The 14217-nt window shown below is 41.8% G+C and overlaps 1 pseudogene; it reads left to right on the top strand.

The window, feature by feature from the left end:
* The first annotated feature begins 6425 nt into the window (after nt 1–6425).
* LOC136118386 (large ribosomal subunit protein eL43-like) lies at nt 6426–8597 on the top strand (annotated as a pseudogene).
* The last annotated feature ends 5620 nt before the right edge of the window (nt 8598–14217 follow it).

Raw genomic sequence — 14217 nt, forward strand, 5'->3', positions numbered from 1 at the left:
CTCAGGTCCATTCTCTATGTCTAAGGTACATTTCTCTTATAATTAGTGATGTTGAGCATTGAGCTTCTTTTCACGTGCCTCGTGGCCATCTGTATGTCTTCCTTGGTGAAATGTCTATTTAGGTCTTCTGCCTATTTTTTAACTGGATTGTTTGTGGTTTTTTTGATATTGAGCTCCATGAGCTGTTTGTATATTTTGGAGATTAATCCTTTGCCTGTTTTTTCATTTGCAGATATTTTCTCCCATTCTGAGGGTTGTATTTTTGTCTTGTTTATGGTTTCCTTTGTTGTGCAAAAGATTTTAAGTCCCATTTCTTTATTTTTGTTTTTATTTCCATTACTCTAGTGTTTTGTTTTTGAAGAGATCATTTTTCTCTCCTTAATAGAAGCATCTTGCTTAAGAAAAGTTGCCTTGGTCTACAGACTATTAGTCTACTAACTAATCCTAATCTGTGAAAGAATTGGATAATTGATGATGGCTAACCAATTGCTCTTTATCTAACCTTTGGGGTATTTTGGTTGTTGATTTTTTTTTTTTTAGTTCATCTGAAGAACTCCAAAATTTTAAGCACTTAAGATCTCAGAATCAAAATTAATTGGACTTCATAAAATTCCTCTTAGTTACCCTTGCCCTAGGTAGTAAATAAATTTGGCATTATTGACAGACTGGATATGTAGTACAGTAAAGTAGTATGAACAAATAAGAGGCTTTTCCCGTCTGTCTTTAAGCCATATTCTCCCACACATATTTTGTAAGGAAATGGTAAATGAAAAAATTTAAAATAAAATTTTAAAATATTTATTTATTTACTTCTTTGCATTGGGTCTTAGTTGTGACGTGACAGCCCTCTAGTTGTGGCACTCGGGCTCCAGAGCACACAGGCTCAGTAGTTGCAGCGCACGGGCTTGGTTGCCCTGTGGCATGTGAGATCTTAGTTCCCTGACCAAGGATCCAAACCCTGTCCCCTGCATTGGAAGGCAGATTCTTAACCACTGGATCACCAGGGAAGTCCCAGTAAGTGAAATTTTAGTAGCTGTTTAGTTCCTGATCTGTCTTCATTATATTGAACTGACCCCTTTTTATTATAATCCCCAGCTGCACCCATGCCCATGCAAAAAACAAGAAAACAGAACACAAATGAAAAATCTTTCCAAGTTGCTTAAGTATTTAAACATCTGAGCCAAAGCTGATGACAATAAAACAAGTTACTGTATAGCTGTTAATCACTTTGCAAGTAGGACCAAGCACTAAGATGTCAAATTAACTATATTGACAATGCTGAGCTATAAACTTTATATACCTGTAAAAAAAAATAACAAAAACTACAATATCATCACATCTAAGAAAATTACTCTATAATGACAAGCAAAAAATATATTCACTTTAAGATGGCTTTGGTAACTTTCTTAAAAAACTGGGATTGCATTTTCTTTTTCATGACATTGACTCTTTCAAGATTCCAATCTAACAGCCACTATGGAGAACAGTATGGAGGTTCCTTAAAAAACTAAAAATAGAATTACTGTATGACCCAGCAATCCCACTACTGGGCATATACCCAGAGAAAACCATAATTCAAAAAGACACAGGCACCCCAATGTTCATTGCAGCACTATTTACAATAGCCAGGTCATGGAAGCAACCTAAATGCCCATCGACAGACGAATGGATAAAGAAGATGTGGTACATATATACAATGGACTATTACTCAGCCATAAAAAGGAAGGAAATTGGGTCATTTGTAGAGACGTGGATGAATCTAGAGACTGTCATACAGAGTGAAGTAAGTCAGAAAGAGAAAAACAAATATCGCATATTAACTCATATATGTGGAACCTAGAAAAATAGTACAGATGAACCGGTTTGCAGGGCAGAAATTGAGATACAGAAGTAGAGAACAGGGGCTTCCCTGGTGGCGCAGTGGTAGAGAGTCCGCCTGCCGATACAGGGGACATGGGTTCGTGCCCCGGTCTGGGAAGATCCCACATGCCACGGAGCGGCTGGGCCTGTGAGCCATGGCCGCTGAACCTGTGTGTCCGGAGCCTGTGCTCCGCAACGGGAGAGGCCACAACAGTGAGAGACCCGCGTACCGCGAAAAAAAAAAAAAAAAGAAGTAGAGAACAAACATATGGACACCAAGTCGGGAGAGGCAGCGGTGGGTGGGAGTGGTGGTCGGATTAAGTGGGAGATTGGGATTGACATGTATACACTGATGTGTATAAAATGGATGACTAATAAGAACCCGGTGCATAAAAAAATAAAATAAAATAAAATTCTAAAAAGAAAGATTCCAAGCTAGGATTCTTGTTAAAATGTTCAACATTCTGTATTTGCCTATTGTTTTCTCCTAGTGCCATTTCACTTGTTCCACTATTCCCTGTATTTCCTGTAAACTTCAGACTAGATCTAGATGTTAGAAACTAGAGGTTTGATTTGATTCAAGTTAAGTGTTTTTTAGTAAGAACACACTACAAATTATATATTGTTCACTTCTTAGTGCATCACATCATATCAGAGTGTGCATAATATCAGGTTGTCCATTAATAGAACTAAGTTTGATCACTTGGTAAAAGTGGCGGCTGCTAAAACTCTTCATTGTAAAGGTACATCTTACCTTGGCAATTGGTAAGTAATCCATGCGGTGATATTCCTGCACTGTAAGAATAGCCTGACTTTCACAACCTGGAGAGGCAAACTTCTGGCACTTCCTGAAATAATCTAGAAGTGGCTGTGCTGTAGTGGAAAGAGCAGTGAGTGAGGATTTCAAAGACATGGATTTGAGTCCTAGTTCTGCTGTGTGACCTTCAGCAAATTTTCCAAGCCTGTTTATTAACTGTATAATGAAGATAATACCTTACAAAGTGATGAGAATAAATCCTATGAAAGTATTCTGAGAAATCTTTAATTCACCTTACAAATGTAAGGAATCATTATTCTGAGTTAAAGCTTTTATGTCTGTAAGGATAGGATAATGCCTGAGCACTCACCAGCACTACTAGTATAATCATCTCATACCACTGCTTAGCATTAAGCATTGTACATCGAAGGAGTTCAGAAACCATTTCCTGAACAAAATAACACGTCCTAAGGAGTTCCAGAGAACCAGGGGCTAATTCTACCATAGAATATTCCCAATTACTAGAGCATGTGAAAAGAATTCTCCAGGGGAACATTAGGCTGGGATCCATTCTCAGAGACGGGATGACCTAGTCTTTCCTATCCTGGGATGTGCTTCCAGCTACCTGGACATGATCCCATTTCCTGTAATGTATGTCTTGTTCCCAAGACCCAGAAAGTCAACCGCCTCAGATCTTAGAGGAATGTCCTAGTCTGTGCATATATATGTTTCTCATTTCCCACTGGTTGGAACTTGGATGCAGGGCTAGTGGTGAGCCATCACCCACCATAAACAAAAAGGCAATATCCCAGAAAATGATGGAACGAGAAAGGAAGACCCCTACATCCCTGACTGTTCACCTGGTTGGACATTTCCATGGGAGAGACAGCTTGGTTAAATAACCCTTATTTTGGTCTGTGTTAAAGAAACAAAACCAATGTCATCATCTTTAGCCTCTTTCATAGCTAAAGTGCAATACCTGGGCTCTGCCCATCTGGCCTTCCCACTGCAGAGTTATGGAGGCCTTGGGGAGCTCTGGCTGCTAGCAACTACTTTGAAGTGCACCAAAAATAAGATGGATTAATGGATAAATAAAGAAATGGGTAAATATATAGATATGTAGAAAAGCCAGTATAATACAGTAAGTCCCCCACACACGAACGAGTTCTGTTCCAAGAGAACGTTCGTAAGTCCAATTTGTTCGTTAAGTCCAACAAAGCTAGCCTAGGTACCCAATTAACACAATCAGCTATATACTACTGCACTCTAATAGGTTTATAAAACTTTCCACACAAATAGTACATAAAAAACAAACAAAAAATAAAACATTTTTAATCTTACAGTACAGTACCTTGAAAAGTACAGTAGTACAGTCCAACAGCTGGCATACAGGGGCTGGCATTGAGTGAACAGGCAAGGAGAGTTACTGACTGGAGGAGGGAGGGGAGGTGGGAGATGGTAGAGCTGAAGGATCGTCAGCCATAGGAGATGGAGGGCGAGCTGCAATTTCACTCACGCCTGGTGTTGATGGCACAGGTTCTGGTTCCTTGCTGGATTCAATTCTATCTACCCTCTTGAAAAAACGATCCAGTGATGTCTGGGTAGTAGCTCTATTTTCTCATCATAGATGACATGGTAGAACTGCATTGCATTCTGAACTGCTGCAAACATCGTGTACCTCTCTACTTTTGGGTCCTGTGTGTCAAAAGCTAACAGTGCCTCCTCAGATAAAGAAGATCCCCTTGCCATTTCCTGCATCCTGAATCTCATCAGTTCTTCAGTTACTTCTTCCTCTTGTCTCTCTTCGTCCTTTCTCTGGGCCTCCAATTCCACCAGGTCTTCATTAGTAAGCTCCTCGTGTTGCACAGCAAGGAGTTCAATGCAGTCATCCTCTTGCAGATCTAGCTCCAGCTTCTTGCTGAGGGTCGCTAAGTTGCTGAAGACCTCTTTGGACTCCTCATTCACCTTCTCAAATCCATAAAAATTGTGAACAAACTTTGAGCAAAGGTTCTTCCAAACCCCATTTATGGTGACAGCTGTAACCTCACTTCAAACAATGTCAACGTTTTTTATGGTCTCATAGATGTTACAGTCCTTCCAAAGTTGTTGCAAGGTTGTTCCTGATTCGTCACTCACCTTTACTGCCTGACAAAAAGTGTGACTTAAATAATATTTCCTTGGACTTGAGGACATGAGGAGGGGGAAGGGTAAGCTGGGAAGAAGTGAGAGAGTAGCATGGACATATATACACTATCAATTGTAGAATGGATGGCTGGTGGGGGGCAGCCACATGGCACGGGAAGATCAGCTTGGTGCTTTGTGAATGTCTAGAGGGGTGGGATAGGGAGGGTGGGAGGGAGACGCAAGAGGGAGGAGATATGGGGATATGTATATATGTATAGCTGACTCACTTTGTTATAAAGCAGAAACTAACACACCATTGTGGGGCAGTTGTACTCCAATAAAGATGTGAAAAAAAAAAAAACACCCAAGGTCAGCAGAAAAAAAACTTCTTTAATAAATAAATAATTTTTTTCTTTAATAGATCTTTATTGGAGTATAATTGCTTCACAATACTGTGTTAGTTTCTGTTGCACAACAAAGCGGATCAGCCATGTGCATACACTATAACTCCCTGGCCCATAGGTTGGATGAGCAACATAGTATTCAGTGGCAGGTGCACTACTTTGATGTTGGGATTAAAGTTGTCCGTGAATGCGGCGTGGCCCGGAGCACTGTCCAGCAGCAACAGAATGTTGAATGGGACATCCTTCTCCAAGCAATATTTCTCTACCTCCAGGATAAAGTGGTGGAAAAACCAGTCCTGGAATATAGCCTGTGTAACCCAGGCTTTGGGGTAACTCTTCCACACAACGGGAAGAGAGCCCTTGGCTATGTTTTTAAGGGCTCTTGGGTCCTCTGAATGATAAACTAAGAGAGGCTTCAGCTTCATGTCGCCAAAAGCATTGCCACCAAACAACAGCGTTAGTCTAACCTTTGCTGCTTTATAGCCTGATATCAACTTTTCCTCCGTACTTATGTTACTTCGGTCTGGCATCCTCTTCCAGTACAGTCCTGTCTCATCCACATTAAAAACCTGTTCGGGTAAATACGTGTCTACATCAACAGTTTCTCGAAGTGCTTTAGGAAATTCCTGGGCTGCTACCATATCCGCACTTGCTGCCTCACCACTTACTTTTACATTGTGAAGGTTGGCTCTAGCCTTGAACCAATGAAATCAGCCACGGCTGGCATTAAAACATGCGCCCTCTGATTCTTCGCTGTGTTTCTTCTTTAAGTCTCCATAAAGGCTTTTAACTTTCTCTTGAATTGGCATTAAGCTGAGCAGGACTCAGCGCTGATGTTGATCCTGCATCCACACGCTGAGAAGTTTCTCCATCTCCTCCATCACTTTTCCATGCTTCTCCGATATTATTGTCGACATCATCGGCACACCAGACTTCCATGTTCCGTGATCTTGTCCTTGTTCTCTAGAATCGTGCTGATCGTGGAATGATTCATGTTACAAGAATGAGTGATGGCTACCATCTTTCCACCTCACTCCACTCTCTCAATTATTTTCACTTTCATTTCCATCGTTATCTCTTGGCGCTTCTTAGCAGTACCAGCTACATCACTGCTGCTTTTACGCTTGCTTCCGGACATCCTGGGCTTGAAATAAAGATACTGTACTACTGTACCCTATACGGTACTGTACAGTAAAGTACACAAAAGCGCAACCACTTGTAGAGGATGCACGCACCTGACAATCTACACCAGACATGTGAACTAACTTACGTGATTGGACATGGGGACGCATGTTCGCATCTTTGAAAGTTTGCAACTTGAAGGTTCATAGGTAGGGGACTTACTGTAAAATGTTAAAGACAGAATCTAGGTGGTGATATACAGTGTTCACTATAAATTCTTTCAATTTTACTGTATGTTTGAAAATGTTCATAATAAAATGTTAAGGGGAAAATACCATCATCTCACCTTAAAAAAGTATTCTAATAGTCTCATAAATGTTTTTGTTGTTGTTTGGTTGTTTGCTTTGAGAGTAGATTTGTTTAATTCAGAATCCAAATGCAGTTTACACGTGACATTTGGTTAATACCTATCTTCATTATTTTTCTTTGTTTCCTGTTCATTGTCATTGCTGGGATTCAACAGGAGCCAAGGCAGGCAAGATATGCCTGGAAAAAGTGTAAATTATTTCACCAGAGCCAAGAGAATTTAGGAACTCTCATCAAGCTGCTTATACTAGAAGAGGTCATCTATGCTTCCAGAAAAACTCAGTGTCCAAGAGGCTGTGCACAAGAGGTCTCTATTTGGGCTCATATATGGCAACAGGGACTCAAAACTTTTTTTTTTTTTTTTTTTTTTATGCGTTACGCGGGCCTCCCACTGTCGCGGCCCCCCCCGTTGCGGAGGACAGGCTCCGGACGCGCAGGCTCAGCGGCCATGGCTCACGGGCCCAGCCGCTCCGCGGCATGTGGGATCCTCCCAGACCGGGGCACGAACCCGTGTCCCCTGCATCGGCAGGCGGACTCCCAACCACCGCGCCACCAGGGAAGCCCCGGGACTCAAAACTTTTGATCTCAGAAGCAGACATTGGGCATCAGGAAGGTATCTAACAAACATGGGGGACCGTTTGAGGGATGCACACTCCCATCTTCCTGTACCATTAAATGATGCATTGCTCATAATTAGCAGAGATTTGACAGATGAATGAATGGCAGGGTCTCAGTCCCTGTTCTCCTGGGTTGTTTCTCTCATGAATCTGAGTGTAAGAAGTGCACCTACAAGAGAAGGCATGAGCTCCCCAACTGAAGGTTTAAGACACACAAAGAATGTAGGATATCAGTTATTGAGATGGTATGTGAAGCCAGGATAACTCGATGTTGAGTCACAGAATGTTGGAATGACTTAAACATTTCCTGATTTGAGTTTTGTGTACTGACACTGGTGTTGAGGATATTTGGGCCTCAACTGTGAAGAAGAAGAGGGCTTCAAGAATCAGAAGTAGCCTAATCCATGCGTAGCATTTTTCTTACTAAGCAGGTCACCCACAGTCCCTTGCTTGGCCAGTGCACAGAGGCTAAGGAAACTTCATAAGCAGAGTCCCTTACTTGAAAAGCTCCTTTCCAAGGCCCTCAGTTTTCCTCAATGAAAAAAGAAAGCAAGCAGTAGTCTCAGGCATGTGGAAGCCATGGACCACTGGGGGTCATCCTCTATTCCTTGGTGGCGGTCTCAAGATTGTCAGCAGTCCCTCCACATCCACATATTTGACCCCAAGGAGAAAAAGCTAAATGAGTCACTACTTGGGACCACTATGATCCCGGTTTCACTCACCAACCCAAGACCATCCTGGCAGAGGTAGGTTTCACGAAGTGGGGAGGACCAGATACTTCAAGGAGCTGGACTTGGGACAGTGTGGAGGGAGATCAAAGGGCTGGAGCCCCAAGGGGCTCACTCTTAGGTGAGAGGCACCACCAGTGCAAGACAATGCAGAGAAAGTTAGAGACATGGAATCACGAATCAGTTTAGAGGCTGAAAGAAAAAGTTTTAAACTATTAATAATCAGAAAAAATTTCAATCAACCAACATAGAGGGAAGATTGAATTATCTTCTCACTCGCTATATAGAAACTGATACTATAAAACTGTCTTGCTCTCTGGGCTCAGAATTAGTTTGTGGTAATGTGGCTTAATGCACTAAAAAGGTCAGAATTGTTAGTAAATACGGGACTGTAATGGTGCCTCCTTCAGGAAAATTGTGAAGAAAATTGAAATCAGCCAGCACACCAAGTACACTTGCTCCTTCTGTGGTGAAACCAAGATGAAGAGACAAGCTGTGGGGATCTGGCACTGTGGTTCCTTCATGAATGGTAGCTGGTGGTGCCTGGACCTACAATACCGCCCCTGCCCTCACAGTAAAATCAGCCATCAGAAGACTGAAGGAATTGAAAGTCCAGTAGAGGCTCCACCATTTGAAACATTGCTAGCTTATAATAAATGGGTAAATTTATTACAACAACAACAACAAAAAATTGTTGTCTTGGGAAGAAATGATAGAGTATGCAACCAAAAAATGCAGGGGAAAAAAATGTATCACAGGGCTCTATCACAGCTAATAACAACATATGTTACTTTTTCTGGATTTTTGTTGTTTGTATTTATCAGCTTTTAAAAATTTATATTTTTGTTATTTTTTTCTTATTCCAAATATTCCCTTTTGTACTTATATTTGTTTTTTTAAATTTTAAATTTCATTTTTGGTTGCACTGGGTCTTCGTTGCTGCGCGTGGGCTTTCTCTAGTTGCGGCAAGCGGGGGCTACTCTTCGTTGTGGTGCGCGGGCTTCTCACCGCAGTGGCTTCTCTTGTTGTGGAGCACAGGCTCTAGGCGCGTGGGCTTCAGTAGTTGTGGCACGTGGGCTCAGTAGTTGTGGCTCGCAGGCTCTAGAGCGCAGGCACAGTAGTTGTGGTGCACGGGCTTAGTTGCTCCGTGGCATGTGGGATCTTCCTGGAGCAGGGCTCGAACCCATGTCCTCTGCATTGGCAGGTGGATTCTTAACCACTGCGCCACCAGGGAAGTCCCCTTATATTTGTTTTGTTTTGTTTTAATATTTATTTATCTGTGCCGGGTTTTGGTCGCACCTCGCGGGATCTCCATTGCTGCGTGTGGGATCTTTGTTGTGGCATGCGGGATCTTTATATAGTTGCGGCATGAGAACTCATAGTTGCGGTATGCGAACTCATAGTTGTGGCATGTGGGATCTAGTTCCCTGAGCAGGGATTGAACCCGGGCCCCCTGCATTGGGAGTGTGGACCATCAGGGATAGCCACTGGACCATCAGGGAAGTCCCTCCTTTTGTACTTATATTTGTATTCATTGTTTTGTATCCTTTTTCTTAAAACAGATCCCATTACCCAAAAGAACTGAAAGCAGTGACTCCAAGAGATACTTGCACACCAGTGTTCATAGCATTACTCATAATAAGTCAAAAGGTAGAAACAACCTAAGTGTCCATCTACAGTTGAATGGATAAATAAAATGTAGTATATACATACAATGGAATATTATTCAACCTTTAAAAGGAATGAAATTTGATTATGTTACAATGTGAATGAACCTTGAAAATATTATGCTAAGTGAAATAAGCCAGACACAAAACAAGTACTGTATGATTCCACTATATAGGGTCCCTGGAATAGATATGTTCATAGAGACAAAAGCTATGGGCCAGGGGAGAAGGGGAAATGGAAAATTAGTTTAATGGGTTATAGAGTTTCTATTTGGGATGATGAAAAAGTTCTGAAAATATATAATGGTGATGGAAGCACAACAATGTAAATGTACTTAATGTCACAGAATTGAACACTTAAAATGGGGGGCTTCCCTGGTGGTGCAGTGGTTGGGGGTCCGCCTGCCGATGCAGGGGACACGGGTTCGTGCCCCGGTCCGGGAGGATCCCACAGATTCCACATGCCACGGAGCGGCTGGGCCCGTGAGCCATGGCCGCTGAGCCTGCCTGTCCGGAGCCTGTGCTCCGCAGCGGGAGAGGCCACGGCAGTGAGAGGCCCACGTACGCAAAAAAAAAAAAAAAAAAAAAGGTTAAAATGGCATATATATATTCTTACCATTTTATTTATTCCACAGTTTTAAAAGGGGGCTCCCTAAAGTTGTTTAAGCCTTAGGCCCACAAACTTGGATCTGTTCCTACCAATGGAATAAACAATTCCATAATAACACAAATATAACATTTTAAAATAAGAATCACATATTCAGTAACAGAAGGGTTAAGGGTTTTTTTCTTTTTTTCCTCTTAATAAACGAGATTCATCAAACTATTGGAAAATGGGAAGTTCTGCTTTTCAGAAATCCTAAATGATAAATCACAAACATCAGATTCCAGATTTTCTATACAAAGACCACTCAGAAATTAAAGATGGCTGACTCATACTATTCTTTAAAGTTGCCTAGGAGGGGGCTTCCCTAGTGGCACAGTGGTTAAGAATCCACCTGCCAATGCAGAGGACATGGGTTCAAGCCCTGGTCTGGGAAGATCCCACATGCAGAGGAGCAGCTAAGCCTATGCGCCACAACTACTGAGCCTGTGCTCTAGAGCCTGCGAGCCACAACTACTGAAGCCTGCGCACCTAGAGCCCGTGCTCTGCAACAAGAGAAGCCACCGCAATGAGAAGCCCGCGCACCACAGTGAAGAGTAGCCCCCGCTCACCGCAACTAGAGAAAGCCCGCGCACAGCAACAAAGACCCAACGCAGCCAAAAAAACCCAAAAATAAATAAATAAAATAAATTTTTTAAAATGCTGGTATATATATATTAAAAAAAAAAGTTACCTAGGAGGGACCACATTATGGTTTAGACATTTTATAGAAACAGAAGTCCAGAATCCCTAGGCACTCATTCCTATCCTGCACTCAACAAATTCTTGTGGAAGTTTCTTTTGTATGAAAGCAGTGAAAGAAAAAGTTTATTTTAAAGAGAACTGGAGGATGTTATGAGAGTTTCATGATATGTAGTAGAGATTTCTATACCATAAATAATGAGGAAATCCTGGAGCTGACCTTTTTTCTCAAAGTTTTGGAGAAATCTTCTTTAGAGAAGATTTAATGTTTCCAATAAAAATCCTTACTAACGTGCTTTACAATTAGCTTTCACCAGGAATCTAAGTTGAAATTTAAAAATATACTCTACTTGTTCCATTACTTTCATATCCTCACTTTAAATGAGCAGATAAAAACCAAGAAGAGCGTAGAATGTTGTGCCTTATTCCCCATAAACCCAAACTGAAAGTTTAACACACTATTTTATTAGCAAGAGGTAAATTAAGTAGTAGTTATAATTTTTTTTCTTTTGGCTGTGCAGCAAGGCATGTGGGATCTTAGTTCCCTGACCAGGGATCAGGATCATACATGCGCCCACTGTGGTGGAAGCGCAGTCTTAACCACTGGACCACCAGGGAAGTCCCTTATAAACGTTTAATACAGAATTACCCAGCAGTTTTAATAATAAACTGAATGAACATTTAACCAAGAATTACTGGATTATTTTTAAAGTCTATTACATATCTCATCAGGTAACTAGAATTCCTCTTTCAAGCTTTAGAATGGTGCAAATAATATACTCACAGGTCATGGAATTAAAGAAACCCTTCCTTTTATACTAATCCAAAGGTCCACACTTGTGGCTTGGAGATCACCAGCCACAGTCATCACTTTAGGAGCATGCTAATTTTTAGTAGTTAAACTCAGAAGAGTCCCTGTATTAATGTAGAAATGGGATGTTATTGATGAGTGTTATTAAGATAGTATTTATATTAGGACTCTGGATTAAAAGTGATAGAATTCCATCCCGAGCTAGTTTAAACAAAAAAAGGAAATTGGTTGGCTTCGGGCATTTTCTTGGCTTTGGACACGTGTATGGCTTCGGGTATGGCTGGAGTCAGGGGTTCAAATGTTATCAGAATGTTGTCACCCTATTTCCATGCTTTCTCTATGTTGACTTCATTCTCTAGAAGATTTTCCTTATGTGGTGGGCAAAGGAGAAATTTTCTTCCCTATAGGAGATACACTTTGGACAACACATTGTCAGATAATTACATAGGGTATTACAGAGAAGAAGCCCACAACACAAGATTTTGTCTTGTGCAAAATCAAGACACATATAAGTAACCTGCTGAATGCCGTTCTACAATTTAGTGATACAAGAACAAATGGTAATACTCCACAGTAACAAAGAACATTTTTTTTACCCTACTAATGTAGAGCATGCATATTTTGGTCCCAATCACTTTCTGAATTTATGCTGACTGCATTCTTATTTATTCTAGAGAAAAACATCTATTTTTTTTCTTTATAACTTTATTCATTTTATTTATTTATTTTTGGCTGCGTTGGGTCTTCACTGCTGCACGGACTTTCTCCAGTTGCGACGGGCGGGGGCCACCCCTCCATCGTGGTGTGCAGGCTTCTCATTGTGGTGAACCCTCTTGTTGTGGAGCACGGGCCCCAGGCGTGCAGGCCTTAGTAGTTGTGGCACATGGGCTTCAGTAGTTGGGGTGCATGGGCTCTAAAGCAGAGCGCAGGCTCAGTAGTTGTGGTGCGTGGGCCCAGCTGCTCCATGGCACGTGGGATCCTCCTGGACCAGGGCTTGAACCCATGTCCCCTGCATTGGCAGGCAGACTCGCAACGACTGCGCCACCAGGGAAGCCCCCAAACATCTATTTTCTTATCAATATTTCTTACCTACCAATATTCCAAAAACGGACACACAAAAACTTCCTAAATACCACTGAAAGGGTCTCCTGTTATAATAACTCAAGTTCTTAGCTCTCCTAGCAATCTTTGAACCAACATGATCTTACCTGCACACTCTGGAGCCTGTGTGCCGCAACTAGAGAACCTGTGAACCACAACAAAAGATCCCCACACACTGCAACAAAGATCTCATGTGCTGCAACAAAGATCCTGCGTGCCACAACTAAGAACCAACGCAGCCAAATAAATGTTTTTTTAAAATGAGTTGAGGACTTCCCTGGTAGCACAGCGGTTGAGAATCCGCCTGCCAGTGCAGGGGACGGGTTGGATCCCTGGTGCAGGAAGATCACTGCAATGAGAAGCCTGCACACAACGGAGGGGTGGCCTCCGCCTGCCGCAACTGGAGATAGCCCGTGCATCAGTGAAGACCCAACGCAGGCTCAGTAGTTGCAGCATGAAGGCTTAGTTGCCCCGCGGCATGTGGGATCTTGGTTCCCCAACCAGGGATCAAACCCACATCCCCTGCATTGGAAGGCGGATTCTTAAGCACTGGACCACCAGGGAAGTCCCCATACTCGACCCTTTATCTAGGCTAAGAGCAAAATGTGCTTCTCTTGTACTTTGATCCCACTCCTTTTCTTATGAACATCAGTTAATCCTTCTGAGCTATATTTAATATGTCTTTCTCAGCTGACTTCATTCTTGTAACCTAGTAACATGTTTAAATGTCTCATCTTAAAAAAAATAAACTAAGAAATATAGGAACCCATCTCCCAACTCTGAATTCTTTTTTCTTGCCTTACACAGCCAAGGTTATTACAAATCATACACTCCCACCATCAGGGTTCTGCCTACACCCCCTATTTGAAAGAGGCCTGACCTACTGATTGCTAATGATATTGGCTGTAAATTTTTAGTTAACTTAATTGACCTTTCCAGAGGCTTCAGTTCCTATTGACGCCTCTGGGTTTTTACTGTGTAACAAGGCTACCTTTAATTCAAAATTCTTGGGTCACCTGACTGCTACCATGAGCAACTACCCCCACATATTAAGCTTCATTAATTACTCATATCTTTCAGTGAATAGACAACTGTAAATTCCTTTTTTTTAAACTCTAGTTTTTTGAATGCAGAATGAAGAGCACAGAGGTCTCTGGCTACCTATATATGAGGGAGTGGGGGAAGATAATGCATTACACCAACACCTATAACTACCACTGTCAGCTTCTACACTAAGCCCTTTTTCGTAAATGATTTACTCCTGACAAGAACCCTAATATATGCCACTATTACCCATTAGGAAACCAAGGCCTTA

This window comes from Phocoena phocoena, chromosome 1 (genome assembly GCF_963924675.1).
Source record: "Phocoena phocoena chromosome 1, mPhoPho1.1, whole genome shotgun sequence".
Lineage (NCBI taxonomy): Eukaryota > Metazoa > Chordata > Mammalia > Artiodactyla > Phocoenidae > Phocoena > Phocoena phocoena.